Source organism: Amblyomma mixtum, chromosome 3 (assembly GCF_055824585.1).
Source record: "Amblyomma mixtum isolate Tamu chromosome 3, ASM5582458v1, whole genome shotgun sequence".
NCBI lineage: Eukaryota > Metazoa > Arthropoda > Arachnida > Ixodida > Ixodidae > Amblyomma > Amblyomma mixtum.
Window position 1 is genome coordinate 233,026,714 of NC_143014.1, and position 7,400 is coordinate 233,034,113.

A 7,400-nucleotide genomic window follows, 5' to 3' on the forward strand; every position below is an offset into this window, starting at 1 on the left:
TTTATTAGGTAACAGTAAAAACGATTTTCAGATTCTTCCACGAGAAACATCGAGGAGGCGTGGAATCATACGAACATCAACTCTAACACATTCGTAGTTGTTTCCGTCGGGTTCAAACAGTTGTAACGAAAAGCCCAAGCAAGATGTATCTCACTTCACATTTATTTATGTTCTATTAGGATGTTCCAACACACTAGTGGTTGTTTGCGTGAGGTTCAAGCAGTTGTAACGAAAAGTCCAAACAGGACGAGTCTCACTTCACTTTTAATAGGTTTTGTTACATTATCTGTGACTGAAAATTTCTCAAAGGACAAATTAGAAAATTCCTGCAGACGCCCACTACACCAGGTCAGCACCCAGGAGAGGCGTCCGGGGTGGCAAGTCCAAGTGCATCGCTCGCCCTGCGCGGAAGAGTACGAAGTTTTGAGGGTCCTAAGCTTACTCACTATATACTTGACTTCCAAGCAAACAATAATGTCTCTCCATGCAAGGAGGTAGATTTTCAAGGGTGGTTTAGATCACTGAGTGTTTAAAAACAGCGGCAGGCCGCAGAATTTAAATCCGAACACTGTGATTCGTTATGCCTCCAGTGCTTTGGGCGCTATCTTAGCACGGCTTTTATTTCCGCTTTTAGCGATCTCTGGAGTGCCTCTTCCTATAGCTCACATTTTTATTACCTTAGAAGACTCTCCACACTTCGTTCCTTGCACATTCGAGCGTCTAGTAAGCGTGTCGCTAGAAACCTCAACAATTTATCTAATACCGACAGCCCTATAAATTTGTTCCATTTCATATTTCTGAAAAATAGTCTTAATACGAAAATGAATGAATGGAGCTGGGAGGTTGCAGATGCTATTTATCCTTTCCATAGCCCGTTTGGGCAGTTTTTCGGTCTAGACGTCATCTCCCGGCAAAGGCGAATGTGACATGTGTGAGCATAGGGACTCTAAGCAGCACATGGGTCGAAGCTCGCACAAGTTACCCACAAGTTACAAAGAAATTTGACCACATGCGAAATTGTTCCGAAGAATGGAGGCAGAAAAGGAGCTGTGTGCTGCATCATGCTGAATTTTCACCGGAGAAAAGAGCGCCTTTGCTCGCAAAAAAGTGGAGAAAGTGTACTCTGCTAGGGAAACTTGTTTTAGCAAGGGGCACACTCTCGCTCAAAGTGCGATTCCTAAGCCGATATTTTCACACTGAGAAAAAAATGGCTCCAGTGCCGCCTGACGGCTTTGAAATCATCCACACAAGCCTACAGACTTCCGGTTGCGTCATTGCTTCCCAGTATTGGTTCCACACCTCACGGATGATGTCATGCCCACTAAAAAGCTGGCAAACTGTTTTCATGCAAGCGACAAGTTGCGACCCTCGAGTCAATCGCGGCACACACAAACCAGTTGTTTATCGGTTCAATGTTTGGCAACAAGTTTTGATTACAGACAACGTCCCTTTACTTTTGCATTGCTCTAGCGACAAACCAAGAGCCACAAAACGGGACTAAAACTAAACCGGGCTAAAGTCACAAAACAGGGCTAAAGTCTACTCTGCTGGAGGAACCTGCTTAGCAAGGCACACATTCTCGCACACAATTTTTAAAAATAGACTTTTGAGTTAGAAGACAGATTTTTTCGGCATAGGACTGTCAGCGGTGTAGTACTCAAAATGCAACTAAGACGCGCTAACTAGCAGTCTAGTAACGTTGGCTAGAACCAATGCTTCTAGTAACACTATGGCACGAGAAGCGACGAATCACTGTGGCGCAGCCAATGCATGCGCAAATCTCCTAGACGGCGCCACGTATCCGGCAGCTACGCGTGCGCCTGCAGCATCGGGACCAATCAGCGCCTGCTCATCGGCGGCAGGCGGGCTCACGGTATTCCGCTAACGGTAACAAGGTACACGGTATGCTAGAGGTGTCTATTTGCGAGAACTTCGTTGACGACTTCGAGAACGGGATCCACCGTAACGCTGGCAAAACGCCGGTGCATACGTAAACGAAGCGACGGTAGCGACGGCCGCAATAGCCGATAGATGCCTTCAACGTGCGGCCGGTGGTAGCTTTCTTTTCGGCTGCTGCTAGGCCGCTCTGCTGGCCGTTAGAAATCACAGAGTCTGCAATACGTCATGTGCACGTCATGTTTTACGTCACTTAGTCCTGTGTCGTCATAAGAGAATCCCAAGTTTGAATCAGAGCGGCGGAAAAAACTTTTCAACTTCGAATCCAAATTTCTTAGAAATAAATGCATCTTTCGCTGCCGGCCAAATGGTAACAAAACCATTAAATGCCGAACTATCGGATATTGCTATAAAAAAAATATTAATAGAGCTCGCCTCACTGTCCCTTTAAGTGAAACACCCCGTATATCTGTGCGGTTTCCCCAACAGCTGTTCCTGGCCGCTGGCTGGCGAAGAATAAAGCCGGGATTCATTGTTTGCGATGCTAAAGATCGGGAAGTTCAGCGCCTTTGCACAGCCGCTATAACCACTTGCATTCGTGATGGCGCAAATAGATGACAGCCAAGAAGGGACAGGTGCAATCAAGAACGATTTTTTTTCTTTTCACCGAGGCTGAATTTTACATAACGAACTCCCTTTTTTTTTTTCGCTCACGTTTTGATCGAAAAGGCATGCCGCGTCGACATGTGGGATTGGGCACAAATGCGGAGGCATGAAAGAACAACCTAATCAGTGCGTATGTTTCCGCCTTCAATGCCGTAGGATACGTGAATATATTGAGTGTTTCAAATTCGATAGCAATTTATCTTTTAGAAGGCGTGAAATATACATCGACGAGTTCGGTGCTTGTGGGCTGCACGGCAATGCGGACATCAGTTGCAGGATAGAGTTATATAAATGGCCATGTATTTATATAACAAAAATGAACTCATCGGCTTTTGCAGTTTTTAATCTAGGGCGCAAGATAGCCCTGATAAATGCAAGGTCCTTAACTTCGAAAGGGAGCTAAGCTTTTATGATATTGGAATCGACATTTTGGTTCCCGATATCGAGAAAGAAAAACACGCTTTTGAAACTCGTTATCCTGGGTTTCCCATATTGCCCAATGATCAAATAGCGCCGATGAATGTTGAGTGAAAGAAATGCTTATGCTGTTCATTTGCATCATTGCGTAGAAAATATTGACGTTGCAAGGCAGTGTAAATGCGGATGTGACGAAGAGCAACAAGAGCAAAAGAACAGTAAGAATAAATAAAATCCTGAGCTTCTGCGCTTATTTTCTTTTTTTTTTTTAACAGTCTCACTGCGGTGAGCATCGGGGCATGCCCAAAGCCGCTCATGCAGCACTTGCACCCAGCCCGCAGGGAAGAAAGCAATGTCTTTGGCTTCTTTTTCTCGAGAGCGCCTATACGGTGTGCTCATCAACAGATCTCATTTCTCCATGGCCGAGAGATATCCACGCCGCATAGGTCAGTAGACGAGATGGAACTTCTTGTCCCCAGAACAACTGGTGAAGATGCAGTCACTACCGATTAGATTTGATTTTATGAAATCGTCTATTGTGATTACTCGGTTTAAAAATAGGCGCGAGCCAGGTGCATTGTGCCTTCGGGTTACTTATCACTTCGCTATGCCGCACTCCGCGCTAATCATTATTGAAGTGCTATATGAAGTTCAATATCGAGGCAGTTACAGACATGGGGAAACTCTTCATATGGTTTACAAACGCCTTCAAGGAAGTCTATTCAAGTTTTGTACATGTTTCGTGGACATGTCGTACTGTCACCTACAACAACCGGCTATCCGAGACAAGAACATGGAGAAATGTTACATAAAGCATAATGAACAGGAGAGAGCGGCAGGTCTTCAGGCAAGTGCAATATGTATCAATGCCTTACCAACTGAAAAAAAGCTCTTTTATGTGTTCACAGCAATAAAAACATATTACATGTTTGTTCACTTCATTGTTGAGAACCGAGCTAACCAAATCGCTACCTCTCGCGTTTAGCACCAATTACGCCCTGATCACCTATTCTGACGCTGTGCCTTTGCACCACCGAGCTTTCATTTTTTACAGCGTGGTTATTGGACGTTCGACATTGTAAAAACACAATGCAAGATATCTGCAGCCGAAATAACAAAAAAGAATGGACCGAGAGGATTAGTGCTCTTTATGGCGTTAATCCTTGCTGCTTTGCAGTAACGCGCTCCGACTTATCTTTCACGCTTTTTAAGAGAAAACTCTCTTTAATAATTTGAAACACCGGAATACAAACCAGCCACCAATCGTCATATCGCTTCCGGCCTGGGATGGGGAAAGGCAAGCCATGCTCGCCTTAGCGTGTATATGGGAACCTATTGCTTCAGCTTGCCCCCTGCTTGCCAAGAAGAGGCTGCGCCGGCAACGGGCTTATATGCTGTCCACTACATCTTCCATATTTTTTTTAGCTCAATGGGGAACTGTGTTGAACAGCCTACAAGATGTCACTCACGCTGCCGCTCAGCAGAAGTCGCAGCAGCTCTTAAGGAAACCGGCCCGCCCGGCGCTCAGTTCGCGGCGGCAGTACTGGCCTCGGCAATGCATTGGTACCAGCGCCACGACGGCGACGGCATCCACCGCTCCCCAGGTTGCCAAGATGTCCGAGACCACTCCACCAGGTGGAGATGCGTGGAGCGCAACATACAGATCCCGGTCGCTGCCTGCACCAGAGACGCAATGAAACAACAGGCCCATCGAAACTGAACAAATCAAAATGCACTACTACCAAAGCGCAGGTCATTCCTAACGCAAACGTGAGTCACTCTGGATGCGCAAGTTTTAGTATACCGGCGTCATTCTCTCAACGCACATTTTGGCAGTTTTCACTGCCTATATACTGCATTGTATTCTTCATTGCGCATCTCTACAATCCTGGCTCCATGTGATGGTCTTCAGGTGGGGGAAAAACAACAGCGACTAGAATTTCGTGGTCATGCCAGTATCAGAATCAAAACAGTTCTCAGGCTTACTATCTGGTTTAAATATAATGAGATGTCGAGAGCACACAATGAGTGCTTCCACAAAACTATCACACCTAAAGCTGAAATACACGCTAAACTGTGCCCCTTTGTTATTTTTTTCCATAGGCGTGTTTTCTGCAGGGAACCACTTATGGACTGTGTTTTTGCTCCTAGTTCCGCCATTTCGGGGCAGCTTCATATAAAACAACGACACATTGGCCAAAATGAGCTCGTTTCGTACAGGGCGTTCAGGTGAAATCTGAGGCGATATGCTGCACACTGCACGCCCAACGCTCAGGAAACCCCTCGCGGACAGAGAGGGCATATAGACCTCGAGGCAAGCTAAAAATAAACTACCTGTAGTGGCACAGAGCCTGCCGACACAACATTTACTATACTTATTTTATTTCACACTGCACATCGCATTGCAGATACAAGGAGAACAAATACAGATGTACAAATTAGAGCTAAGGACAATGTGTAAAAGTGATCGTCTGAAAGTCGCATGCAGGATCACTATGCGCTCTCAATCAGCGGTAGAGAATTCCACTCTCTTATGATTTGTGGGAAAAAAGGAAAATTTGAATGTGTCAGCTCGAGCAATATGCACGCTGTTAGTAAACCGGGAAGATGGCGACGTGTGAGGTGTATAGCTAAACATAGATGCAAACGTTGCAGAATAAAGCAGCAATTTGTTTTTTTATGCAAAGTAAAAAAATTCTGGATGAATATTTTTTCCTCATACCTATAGGGGTTGGGTAGTTTATTTCACCACTCAAAACGGAGAAGTGAACGGTGAAAATTTGGAATTAATATGTCTTACTGGTTTCCTTTGGATACTTTTGAGTTTGTTATATTCGTTTTAGTGCATGGATCCCACAGGACGCATGCTTACCAAAACTTAGGCCTGATTGGTGAATTATAGGCGAGGAGTACTCAAATTGAGTAAAGTATATTTCATAAGAAATACAGCTTGCGAAAGGTGGACGACCACGTGTAGACGAGCAGGTATAACAAAATCTTCTTTTTAGAATCTCTTTCTGCCTGTGCTCTTTCTCATAGCAGCTTACGTTCTTTAATAGTTGATTAGTAAAAGTAAAAGCGCCAAAAAACCACACACACTAGCCCAGCAAGAAGTTCTCTTAAGTTGATTAGTAATAATCTTTTTATAGTGAAGGTACCAGGCCACTGGAGTTTCTTTACACTTTGTTGTACTGCTTTCTTGTGAGCAAATTGTTGGATATATAACATAACTGGACCTTCCCGCCCTGCTTTCCGAGCCTGTAGTTGTCGTTAATAGACTCCGCCTACATAGTAAATTTATCATTGAAGGCTTCTTTATCTAGCCTTTATTTTTGAAGTTGTTCTGTCTCATCGCTGCTTTCTGTAATAGCATACATGACTAAATTTCAACACCAGCTACAGCCCTCAAGAACTGTCACTTGTCTAGTTTCAAAGTTACACTTTTTCGATCGGCTGCAGGCTGGTCGGTTGCTCTCCGAAAACTATGTAGGGTCGGCAAGCCGTTTTTCGTAAGGAGTTAGCGTCAGCGTAAAGGTACTGAATAATTGTAGAGCGAAGGCTCTACTCCTCCCGTACAAAGACAAAGGTCATGTGGCTATGAAATTTTACCTTCAAACCAGGAGGAGTGGAGGCTTGGCTCTGACGTCATGCTCGCCACAGCTGCGTGCGTACAGCCGACGGCGCTCAATCGGCTCGCAACTATCGAATCCAGTCACTCGCTACGCCTCGCTACGCCTCGCCACAGCTGCGTATGCGGAGCTGACGGCTCTCTCCAATCGCCGGAAATCGCGTGACGCACCGTTCGCTGTATAACAGCGTGTGGCCTGTGCTTACCTTCGCACAAAACAATAGATGAGCAACGTGCCGCAACTAGTGCATCGACGATGTATCATCGCCGTAGAAACCAAGCCACACATATGCAATAAACGTCAATCAGAGCTATAAAAGGTATAACCAAGTTTCACAGAACTTTCGCTCCTCCTACTAGCTTCAGCCGGCTTGGCGCACAGCTAATATTTTTCGACATTCTTTAGTTGCCTTTTTAATTGCTTCTTTCAATCATTCTTTTTCATCATCCAAATGTCATCTATTAATGGGTTCATCATCTTCTTATAGTTTCCTAACTGATCTCGTCTGCTTTGTCTAGGAGACATTGAGGACACCCTGCAACGTATTCATCTTCCTAAATTAAAATATAACCATTTTCACGATGTATTATCCATGAACGTTTCGCCTTGAGCCTTCGACTTGCATAATACACATCTACTCAGAATGATTGCTTCTATCTGTGGTTCACAGAGCGCAGTAGAAGGTCCACGATGCCTCACATTTCTACCGTAGCAACAGTGCCCAGCCAACAGGACCAAAAAAATCTACTTTTTTATCTAAACACAATACACGCTTATGACGTCCTGGAGTGA

General features: G+C 44.8%; 1 long non-coding RNA gene across 1 annotated transcript; it reads right to left on the reverse strand.

Annotated features, from left to right (window-relative positions):
- Nucleotides 1-278: 278 nt before the first annotated feature.
- Nucleotides 279-6,648, reverse strand: LOC149354023 (uncharacterized). Its single transcript, XR_016289624.1, has 3 exons — nt 6,589-6,648; nt 4,449-4,656; nt 279-401 (listed from the first exon to the last, which is right to left on the reverse strand). It is a non-coding gene; the product is annotated as an uncharacterized LOC149354023 (long non-coding RNA).
- Between the last annotated feature and the right edge of the window lie 752 nt (nt 6,649-7,400).